General features: G+C 34.6%; 1 pseudogene across 1 annotated transcript; it reads right to left on the bottom strand.

Annotated features, from left to right (window-relative positions):
- Positions 1-5,139: 5,139 nt before the first annotated feature.
- LOC137809614 (putative disease resistance protein RGA3) lies at positions 5,140-8,772 on the bottom strand (annotated as a pseudogene). Its single transcript, XR_016519028.1, has 3 exons — positions 5,988-8,772; positions 5,498-5,547; positions 5,140-5,323 (listed from the first exon to the last, which is right to left on the bottom strand). The product of XR_016519028.1 is annotated as a putative disease resistance protein RGA3 (transcript).
- Positions 8,773-9,308: the final 536 nt, after the last annotated feature.

Below are 9,308 nucleotides of genomic sequence, written 5' to 3'. Positions count from 1 at the left end.
AACCTTCTTTCAATAACAACAAAGTACGACGTTAAACTCCTTGATGATTATTTTACGCCAAGTGTACCATGTCAGAAGTAATAAATTTATCCATAAGGACAGACATCTGACCCACAAGGAACAATTGAATTATTAAGTATAAGATTCACTAAATAGAAAACAATAAGTAAAAGTTTGTTGGATGTTTGTTGTGTATGAGATTGCAGGAATGTAAGTAAAGCAAAGTAAAAAGTTGTTTGATTCAATTGGGAAAATTGGGATTGGGGTTCATCTTTCTCACTCTTTTGTATTTTGAAAAGCATAATAATATTCTATCTTTGATTGATATTGATGCTCATATAAAATTCATTTATATCGATTTCTCGCATATAAAATTATTAAGATAGTCTCCTAAATGTTGATTCCTCGCATATTTATTTAAACTTCTTATCATTACAAACATATATTAATACCAATTAACATTTCAAATCTATTCATAGCGTTCAAATATGTTAAGTGTTATCAGTTAGGTCAGATGCTTAAAAGTACTTTTCAGTCAAACCTAAAGATCCAAATCATGATAAAACAATCGTTAAGAATTAAATGACAATACCAATAATTAATAAAGAACAAAATATTATGTTGAAATATCACCTCAATACATAAGAGTTTAAAAAAATTACTCTCAATCCCAAAAAGTAGAATTAGCCACTCATGTTGGCCATTACAAGAAAAAAAGATGTAGGATGTTTCTCCCTGACGAATGCCTCCTCTAGGATTTTCTATCACCTTCTATTCTCCCAATGATGATTTCTAGGGTTATGTCTCACGCCTCATATTTAACATAGTTGGGCTTGAACTAAGTGACATTTTGCTTGGACAAGTTTCTTAGCGTTCCAACTTTCCTTTTTCATCTTGTCTATTTTTCTTTAGCCCTTTCATCTTCATTTTCTTCTACACGAATTTGGAAATAGTTTTCATTCATATTATAGCCACAAATTATGTAGAAGTGTTTAAATTCATAAATTAGGGGTTAAATTATAGTTATTTTATCAATAAATATTTATAAATGTCTATTTTTTAATATGAAATATTACTGAAATATGACATTTATCATTCCTCAAGGAAGTCAACTTCCACATATGAGGAGGCAAACCTGATAGTTTGTGTCAACCCTTAAAAGATAGATTTTCAAGTGATTTTATGTTTATCAAACTTTGGAAAATACAATTTAACTCCCCCCTCCCCTTCTTGTGTTTTACTTGTTTTTCACAACGGAAACTTAAAAAAAAAATGAAATCTTCTCTTATTCTCTTAAACTAAATTTGGAAAGATGCATGCTTTCTTGCACATGATTTTCTTGCTTTTACTATACCATATTTTTCATGCCTTTCCTTTGCTCCTTATTTGGTCAAATTATACGCATTACTATTTGCACCCTATTTTATAAGACAAATTCTTATAAATTACAGAAATGAAGCATTTTAAAAAATGACAAAACATTTTAAGAGTTCATATTTTTCTCACATGTGAACCCTATTCGACTAAAGAAGGATTAAATTTAGAAAAAAAATTGAGTGCTACATCATGATCTATTAATAAGGGAATCAATAATTAAAGATGAATGAAAATGCAATTATAATAAAACTTAGAAATTATATTCCATGATTAGACTCGTAATCTTTTATTTTCTTATTTCTTATATTCTAAATATTTTATTCTTTTATTTTTTAATAATGTTTTCTAACAAACAACCGAACAGCCATTTCTAAACAAATTACTCAAAAAAATTTATTGTTTATTTCACAAATCAACGTTTTTTTTAAATTATTACTAATTCTATCACTAAAATAATTATTAAATAGAAATTAATTTTAAAAATAAAATTAATTAATTATTTTATTAATTAAATTAAATATTATTTTAAAGATTAAACAAATTTAATTTAATAACTAGTTATATATTAATTTAGTAACTATTTATTAATAATAAAAATTATTTAATAAAAAGAATAAATTATAAAGAGTGAAATTAGGAAGGGCAGGGTCTTCAAGAATAAATGGAATACTAAGAATAAAAGAATGTTATGCAACCTATTATCATACACTTGACTCTATGAAAAACATATTCAGATTGGCATTGCTTAATATTATGATGATAATGATTTAGAAGAGTCAGAAAGGGAGGAGAGAAGGTCACTCTTGGCTGATCTGAACAAAGCTATGTTTAAATAAGAGGCGGTTGCATTTCAAAAAGCAAGATAGAAATGGTTGAAACAGGGGGATCTTAACACAAAGTTTTTTCACTCATCTGTGAAATGAAGAAGGTCGATGAATGAATTGCACGGGTTGTTTGTTGAGGGTAGGTGGTGTGAGGATAAGGGGGTAATTATGGACAAGGTCCGTGACTTCTTCAAGGATAGATTCGTCAGGAACGATGTTCGTCAGGTTAGGTTAGATAACGTAAGGTTCAATTCTATATCGGAAGCAGACAACGAGTTGTTGGTAGGGGAGTTCTTTGAAGAAGAGATTAGGACTGCGGTTTGGAATTGTGAAAGTTCTAAGAGCCCTGGTCCTGATGGTGTTAATTTTGGTTTCATAAAGTTTTGTTGGGAAATTTTAAGGATGGATGTGATGTCAGCGGTGAAGGATTTTGTGACAAAGAGCCATTGGCCTAGAGGTTCAAACGCTTTTTTCCTTTGTCTTGTTCCAAAAGCTGAAAATCCTTTGCAGCTTGGTGAGTTTAGGCCTATTTCTTTGGTAGGATGTTTGTATAAAATTATCTCAAAAGCATTGTCTCTACACTTGAAAAAGGTGATTAGCAAAGTGATTGATGTTAGACAGTCTGCATTTCTTGAAGGTAGGGGTTTGTTGGACAGTGTGCTGGTAGCGAATGAGGTGTTGGAAGAATATAGAAGGAAAAAGAAGAGTTGTGTGTTCTTTAAAGTTGATTATGAAAAAGCATATGACTCGGTTAGCTGGGAGTTCCTATATTATATGTTGGGAAGGTTGGGTTTTTGTGCTCAATGGATTTGATGGATAAAGTGTTGTTTAGAATCTGCTTCAGTCTTTGTATTAGTGAATGGCAGCCCAACTGAGGAATTTACTCCTCGGATGGGACTTCGTCAAGGTGACCCGCTTGCTCCGTTCCTCTTCCTTATAGTTGCAAAAGGGTTGGCTGGGGTGTCTAGGATGGCTGAAGAGAAAAATTTGATTGACAGTCTGGAGGTTGGAAGAGATAAGGTGAAGGTTAGTATGTTACAATATGCTGAAGATACCTTATTCCTTTGCGAAGCGAATACCAAAAGTGTTTTTAATATTAAGGCTATCTTGCTTTGCTTTGAGCTCGCTTCTGGACTTAAGGTGAATTTTTAAAAAAGCAGTATTGGCGGGATGGGGTTGGATCAATGTTCGCTTCAGCGTTTTACAGCTACTCTTAACTGTAAGGTGATGGTAACTCCTTTTGTCTATTTAGGGTTACCGGTAGGAGGGTGCCATAAGCGTAGTGTTTTTTGGAATGTGGTGATAGAGAGAGTTCAGGGCAAGTTGTCGAGGTGGAATGGTAGGTGTTTGTCGATGGCTGGGAGGATCTGTTTGATTAAGTCAGTCCTCTCCTCAGTTCCGTTATTCTTTATGTCCCTGTTCAAACTGCCATCTGGGGTGGCTGACAAGTTAGTTCGGATCCAAAGGAATTTCCTTTGGGGGTGGGGTTCTGACAGAAGGAAGATTGCTTGGGCCTCTTAGAATAAGGTTTGCGAGCCTCGGGACTACGGGGGTCTTGGAATCATTGACTTAAGGACTTTTAACCTGGCCCTGCTAGGCAAGTGGATTTGGAGGTGGGGTTTGGCCAATGGAGGTTTGTGGAAAGAGATTCTTGACTCTAAATAAGGTGGATGGAGGAATTTGAGAGCGGAAGGTAAACCCTACAGGGGTTCCCTTTGGTGGAGAGACTTGAAGGAGGTTTGGGCTTCAGAAGGCTGGGAGAAAAGTTTTGAAGATGGGGTTGAGTGGAAAGTTGGTGATGGAGGAAATATTTCATTCTGGGAGGACAACTGGTTGAATTGTGGTGCTCTGAAGGGAATGTTTCCGAGATTATATTCGCTTAGCACGGCTAAAGCTGCTAAGATGGCCGAGTTCGGGAACTGGTATAATGGTGTTTGGATTTGGCATCTGTGCTAGCGTAAATCCCTCTTTGACTGGGAGAAGTCGTTGGAGGAGCAGTTGAGTCAGCTGTTGCAAGGGGGTGAAGATGGATGTGGGAGGGGTGGATAGCTGGGTCTGGAAGGCTGAGGGGTCTCAAAGTTTTACTATTAACTCAGCTTATAGCAAGGTAAGGAGGGTTAGTGATGGGGAGTCCTCTCCGATTTATTGTAGGTTGTGGAGGTGTAAAGCCTTGCCTTCTGCTGTATTCCTGGCCTGGAGGGTAATGGAAAATAGGATTACAACTAGGGTTAATTTGGTAAGGCGTGGGGTGGTGGTTGAAAACCCTGTGTGCTGCTTGTGTGGGAAGGTCGACGAGTCGTCTAGTCACTTGTTCGCCGTTTGTGACTTTGCTTGGAGGGTTTGGAGTCTTTGCTTTGAGTGGCTTGGAGTGTCGTTCGTAATCCATTTGGATCCTATGCAAAATTTTATCCAATTCAGGTTGAGTCAGGCATCTGTTTCGGTTAATGATGTTTGGGGGGCAATTTGGGTTGGAATTGTGAGTGAAATTTGGAAGCATAGGAACTCGGTCGTTTTTAATGGAGGAGTGGTAGATGTGTTAGAAGTTTTTGCCTCGGCGGAAGTAAAGGTGTGGTCTTGGATTGCTGCAAAGTACCGCAAAGTTTATTTTTCCTACCTCTGTTGGGTTCTGGATCCTTTGGCCTGTATACGGCTGATTCGGTAAAGCTAGTTAGCGCTTGGTTTAGTTGGTCATTTGTCCGGCAGTTTTGGGTGTCGAGTTAGGAGTTAAATTTTATGGGAACTTGTAAAATGGTTGGATCACCCCTGAAGTAGTTCCCATTTATTGATTTTTTATTACTTTATAAAAAAAACTGCATAGAAATACACTCACAATGTATAGAAGATAATACTCATATAATTATCAACTTTATTTCATAAAGAATGCATGAAGATTATTACATATATAATGTATATAAAGAATAATTGTATCATACACCTTAACAGATACGTTTTAGACATAACCACTTAGAAGAGTCCAAATGTTCAACACATAACACAAAAATAAAAATCATAGATATGAAAAAATAAGTTGGTATAAAGAAGTTCTTTTGCACGCTAATTGTGGCTTGTCTGCATCTTCTTCATTCACTCTTAGTTTCACCATTATTTTGTGTTTCTTCTTACTCTGCATGCAGGCAAACATAATCAGATTAGATAATCACATCAGAAAACACTAACAATTAAGAAAACACTAACATTTAACATCAAAAGAAATTAATATGGCAATTTTTATTAATACATATTGCATTCAAAATTTGCATTCAAGAGCGGGAAAGTCTTGTCTTAATTTCACTTACCTTCATTCATTCCCCTCAAACATTCTTTCTCCTAGCCTCCACATGCCAACCTACACCAAAATTTTCAAATTTAATTATATTTTAAAAATATAACATTTCAAACTTCTTAATAGAAATAAACTACTTCTCTACTCAAAATAGTTACATTTATGATTTATCAAAGGAGAATAATACTTTGAAACTCTATTTTTTTTCATACTTCCACTAGACAATTAATATTATTATTATTTTATTTTAAAATTTTATTTATTTATGTTTTATTAGTGGAATATAATATTTTATTATTAAAAGGAGTTGCAAAGTAGAATTGAGAGAAAAAAACAAACAATATTCTTTATCAAATTAAGTCCTTTTTTCCAGTTGAGTATTTAATATTATTTATTTGATGTTAAATTTTGTAAAATCCTAGTTATAAGCTTAAGAAATTCAAAGACCAACAAAACTCTATAAACGTCATATAACATGTGATAATAGAAAGTGATAAGTTTACCTGTTGTAATAAGACAACCGTCCACTCTAATTTAGCAAAATAGAAGATTTTTTGACCAATAAGATAGTTGTTTCTCTAAGGTAGGACAACCGTAAATATCCAATCTTTCTAGCATGCTTTCTCTTAGGTTGTTTGGAAAATCTGTCAACTTGCAACAAAAACCAATAGCTAATTGGTGAAGAGAGCGAAGACGTTGAAAGCAATTAGGCAAGGATTCTAGATTTGGAAGATCATATAATCTCAAGGAGTGTAGGGCAATCATTGCATGTAAAGCCTCAGGCAAAGCTTTCAATTCTCTGCATCTTTCTATTTGCAATTTCTTCAGAGAATGACCAAACACCCATCTTGGAAGACCACTACCTGTGTATCCTGTTAGTGTCAAACTCACAAGTTGTTCGGTATCAGGTTCAAGCACTTCAAGAATCTTCTCAGCATTTTCTCCTAGTTTGGTCTCTTCATTTCTGTCCCATGACAACTTCAACTCCTTCAATCTCTTACTTGACATATTCGCTTCCATGGCATCATCTACACTTTTCACTCTTTCGAGATGTTTCATGTTAAGATATTCTTTTAGCTTCATTCCTCCCAATTCTTCCAAAAGGAATCCTCTTTCATTGCCAACAACGTACGAGGTTAAACTCTTTAGGGAAGTCAACTTCCCCATATGAGGAGGCAAGCTTGATAGTTTGGGAGAACCTTTAAAAGACAGTTTTTCAAGAGATTTTAAGTCAATCAAACTGTTGGGCAACTTTTGTAGATGTTTACAGTAGTCTAGTTTCAAGATTTGCAAATTCCACAATTTACACAGGAATTCTGGAAGAGTTTTAAAGTCACTCTTGGAAAGATTCATGTACCTTAGATGCTTTAAATCTCCAATTGAAGGTGACAATTCTCCCCTTAGTCGAAACTCAAGTACCCGTAAAGAATGACATTTCAATACCTTAGAAAAAAGTTGATCACTACATTGATTTGGTATTAGGCAAGTTCTTAAAGATTTTACTAGCTGCAAATAAATTGAATCCAATTCAATTCTCCGTCTATAATCTGAAAGATGGTTGATTATATTAGATGAATAAATTAGTCTATTGTCACCTATTAAGCATTTTACATCTTTTGCAACTAAGATTGCAAGATCAGTAACAAGATCATGCATCCTGAAACTTGTAAGGTTGCCAAATTCATCTGTCTCAATATCTTGAAAAAATGATCTCCTATATAATTCATTCCACACATCATCACCCACATCTTCAACATCTAGCCTTCCATTAGATGAAATAAAAGCATTAGCCATCCAAAGTTCAATTAAATATGCTTTTCTTATTGTTTTACCTTTGGGAAGTATTGCACAATAAGCAAAACATTTTTTTGAGTCTAATTGGTAAGTTCAAGTAACTTAATATGAGGGCACTTCTCATAGGGTGTGGTTTTTCAATCAAATCTTCCTTGTATAGTAAACTCCAAATGTTACTTTTGATGACATCAAGCCAGTGTTCTCTCTCTACTGCTGAAGTGTAAAAGACCACCTAGTACTTTTGCCGCAAAAGGCTCTCCCCCACACTTTTGTATTATCTCCATTCCTATTGTCTCAAGCTCAAATGGTATTTTCTCATATGGTTCAAAGACTTGCTCTAGAAATAATTCCCAACAATCATTGTCAAATAGCTTTGATAATACAAAACGAGTCCTTGTTTCCATGATTTCTGCAACTCTCAAGCGACTAGGAGCGGTGACCAAAATAGAAGCACCGGCTTTTCCACAAGCCAATACTGATTTCAAACTCTCCCAGTCATCAGGAAAGGTATGCCAACTCTGATGCTCAAATTTGAAATCCAACACAATCAAATATCTTTTTCTTTGGAGAATATATTGAAGTCTTTTTTGAAGAAGTTCTAGATCCAAGTCCTCACAATCACACCCAATAGCTGCTTTGATGATAGCTTCTATCATTCCCTTTAAACTGAAATCCAAAAAACTACATACCCAAATTCTTAACTCAGTGGTTGACTACTCTCCGATGATTGAAGATGAGTTTGGCAAATGTTGTTTTTCCAATTCCTTCTGCACCTTCAATTGGATACACCCCTAAATCATCCCCAAAATTATAAGGACCGCTAGTCAAATAGTGTAAAAGTGTATTTATGTCCTCTATTCTTTCATATAAAGGAGTTCGGCGTTCCTCAATTACTTCATTTCTTCTCCCAGCAATCATTACAGTCTCAGTCCAAGTGTCAGTCAAATGAAACTTTTTATTTTCTTCGACAATTTCTATTAATCTCTTACTAATCCTTTTCATTTTTTTAGCCACTTTGTAACCGAAAACAACATGATTGAGATGAAAAGAGGATAAGCAAGAGTGTTGTACCTTGTTTGATAGATCACCTTTGATCTCTTGGTACTCCAACCCCAATGCTTCCTAGACACACTCATCAATGATGTCATCCACCATGTGAGCAACATTATTTATCTTTAGCAGCCAATCGTTAATATTCGTGTCTGAGAATTGTTTCTCCTCAGCATATTCAAGCGAAGCCTTGATAGTAGTGAACAAGCCGGCAAGCTTCCTCAGGTCTTGGTGAAAACTCAGAAATGGTGTGAACTCCTTTTGGATGAGTGAGTTCAAATTATGAAGCATAGATTCAACCACAAATTGTGTCATATTGTATCTCTGCAAGATGGAAATGGAAGAGGGATTGTATGAAGCAACAAGGAAGAAGATTAACAAGGAGAAATATTGTGTAGGCTTAAGATGTTAAAAGTTGTCTGTCATATAAGACAAGGAATAACTTGTGATGAAGGAAAGGTTTCTTAAGCAGTAAGGCAGGAGTGTTCATAGGCTGAATGTTGCATGCTGAAGGCAGCAAGGTTTCCCTCAAGCACTGATGTACTTTTCATATGATTTGGAGTACTGTTCTTATATATGACCGTCTAATCTTCATGTTGCTCATCATGGTTTTGTTTAACCTGTTGCCCCAATAAAAAAAATTGATCAATTTAATTTTTATATAAACAATTTACAGAAACAAAAATAAATAAACTACCAAAGTTTTTCGTGTTCTTCCTTAAGTAAAATAAATTACAAGAAAAATCAGTGGTTTAAAATAAGCTTTGCAAATTGGTAAGTACATATAATTTTTGGTCTATTGTACATATTATCTATTTTAAAAATAGGTTGGAGAGGGTTACAATTTATCCTACCTTTGTAAATTGTAACAGTGATTGCTTGAAACAAAACCCAACACCCAACAGATGTTTTACTAAATAAGTCCCAACAATAAATAATTGAAAATGTCATATTTTCCTCTATGTAGTATAAAAACTTGT

This window comes from Phaseolus vulgaris, chromosome 2, assembly GCF_051622355.1.
Source record: "Phaseolus vulgaris cultivar YP4 chromosome 2, ASM5162235v1, whole genome shotgun sequence".
Lineage (NCBI taxonomy): Eukaryota > Viridiplantae > Streptophyta > Magnoliopsida > Fabales > Fabaceae > Phaseolus > Phaseolus vulgaris.
The sequence above is the reverse complement of the archived record's forward strand: the minus strand, read 5'-3'. Positions and strand labels throughout refer to the sequence as shown.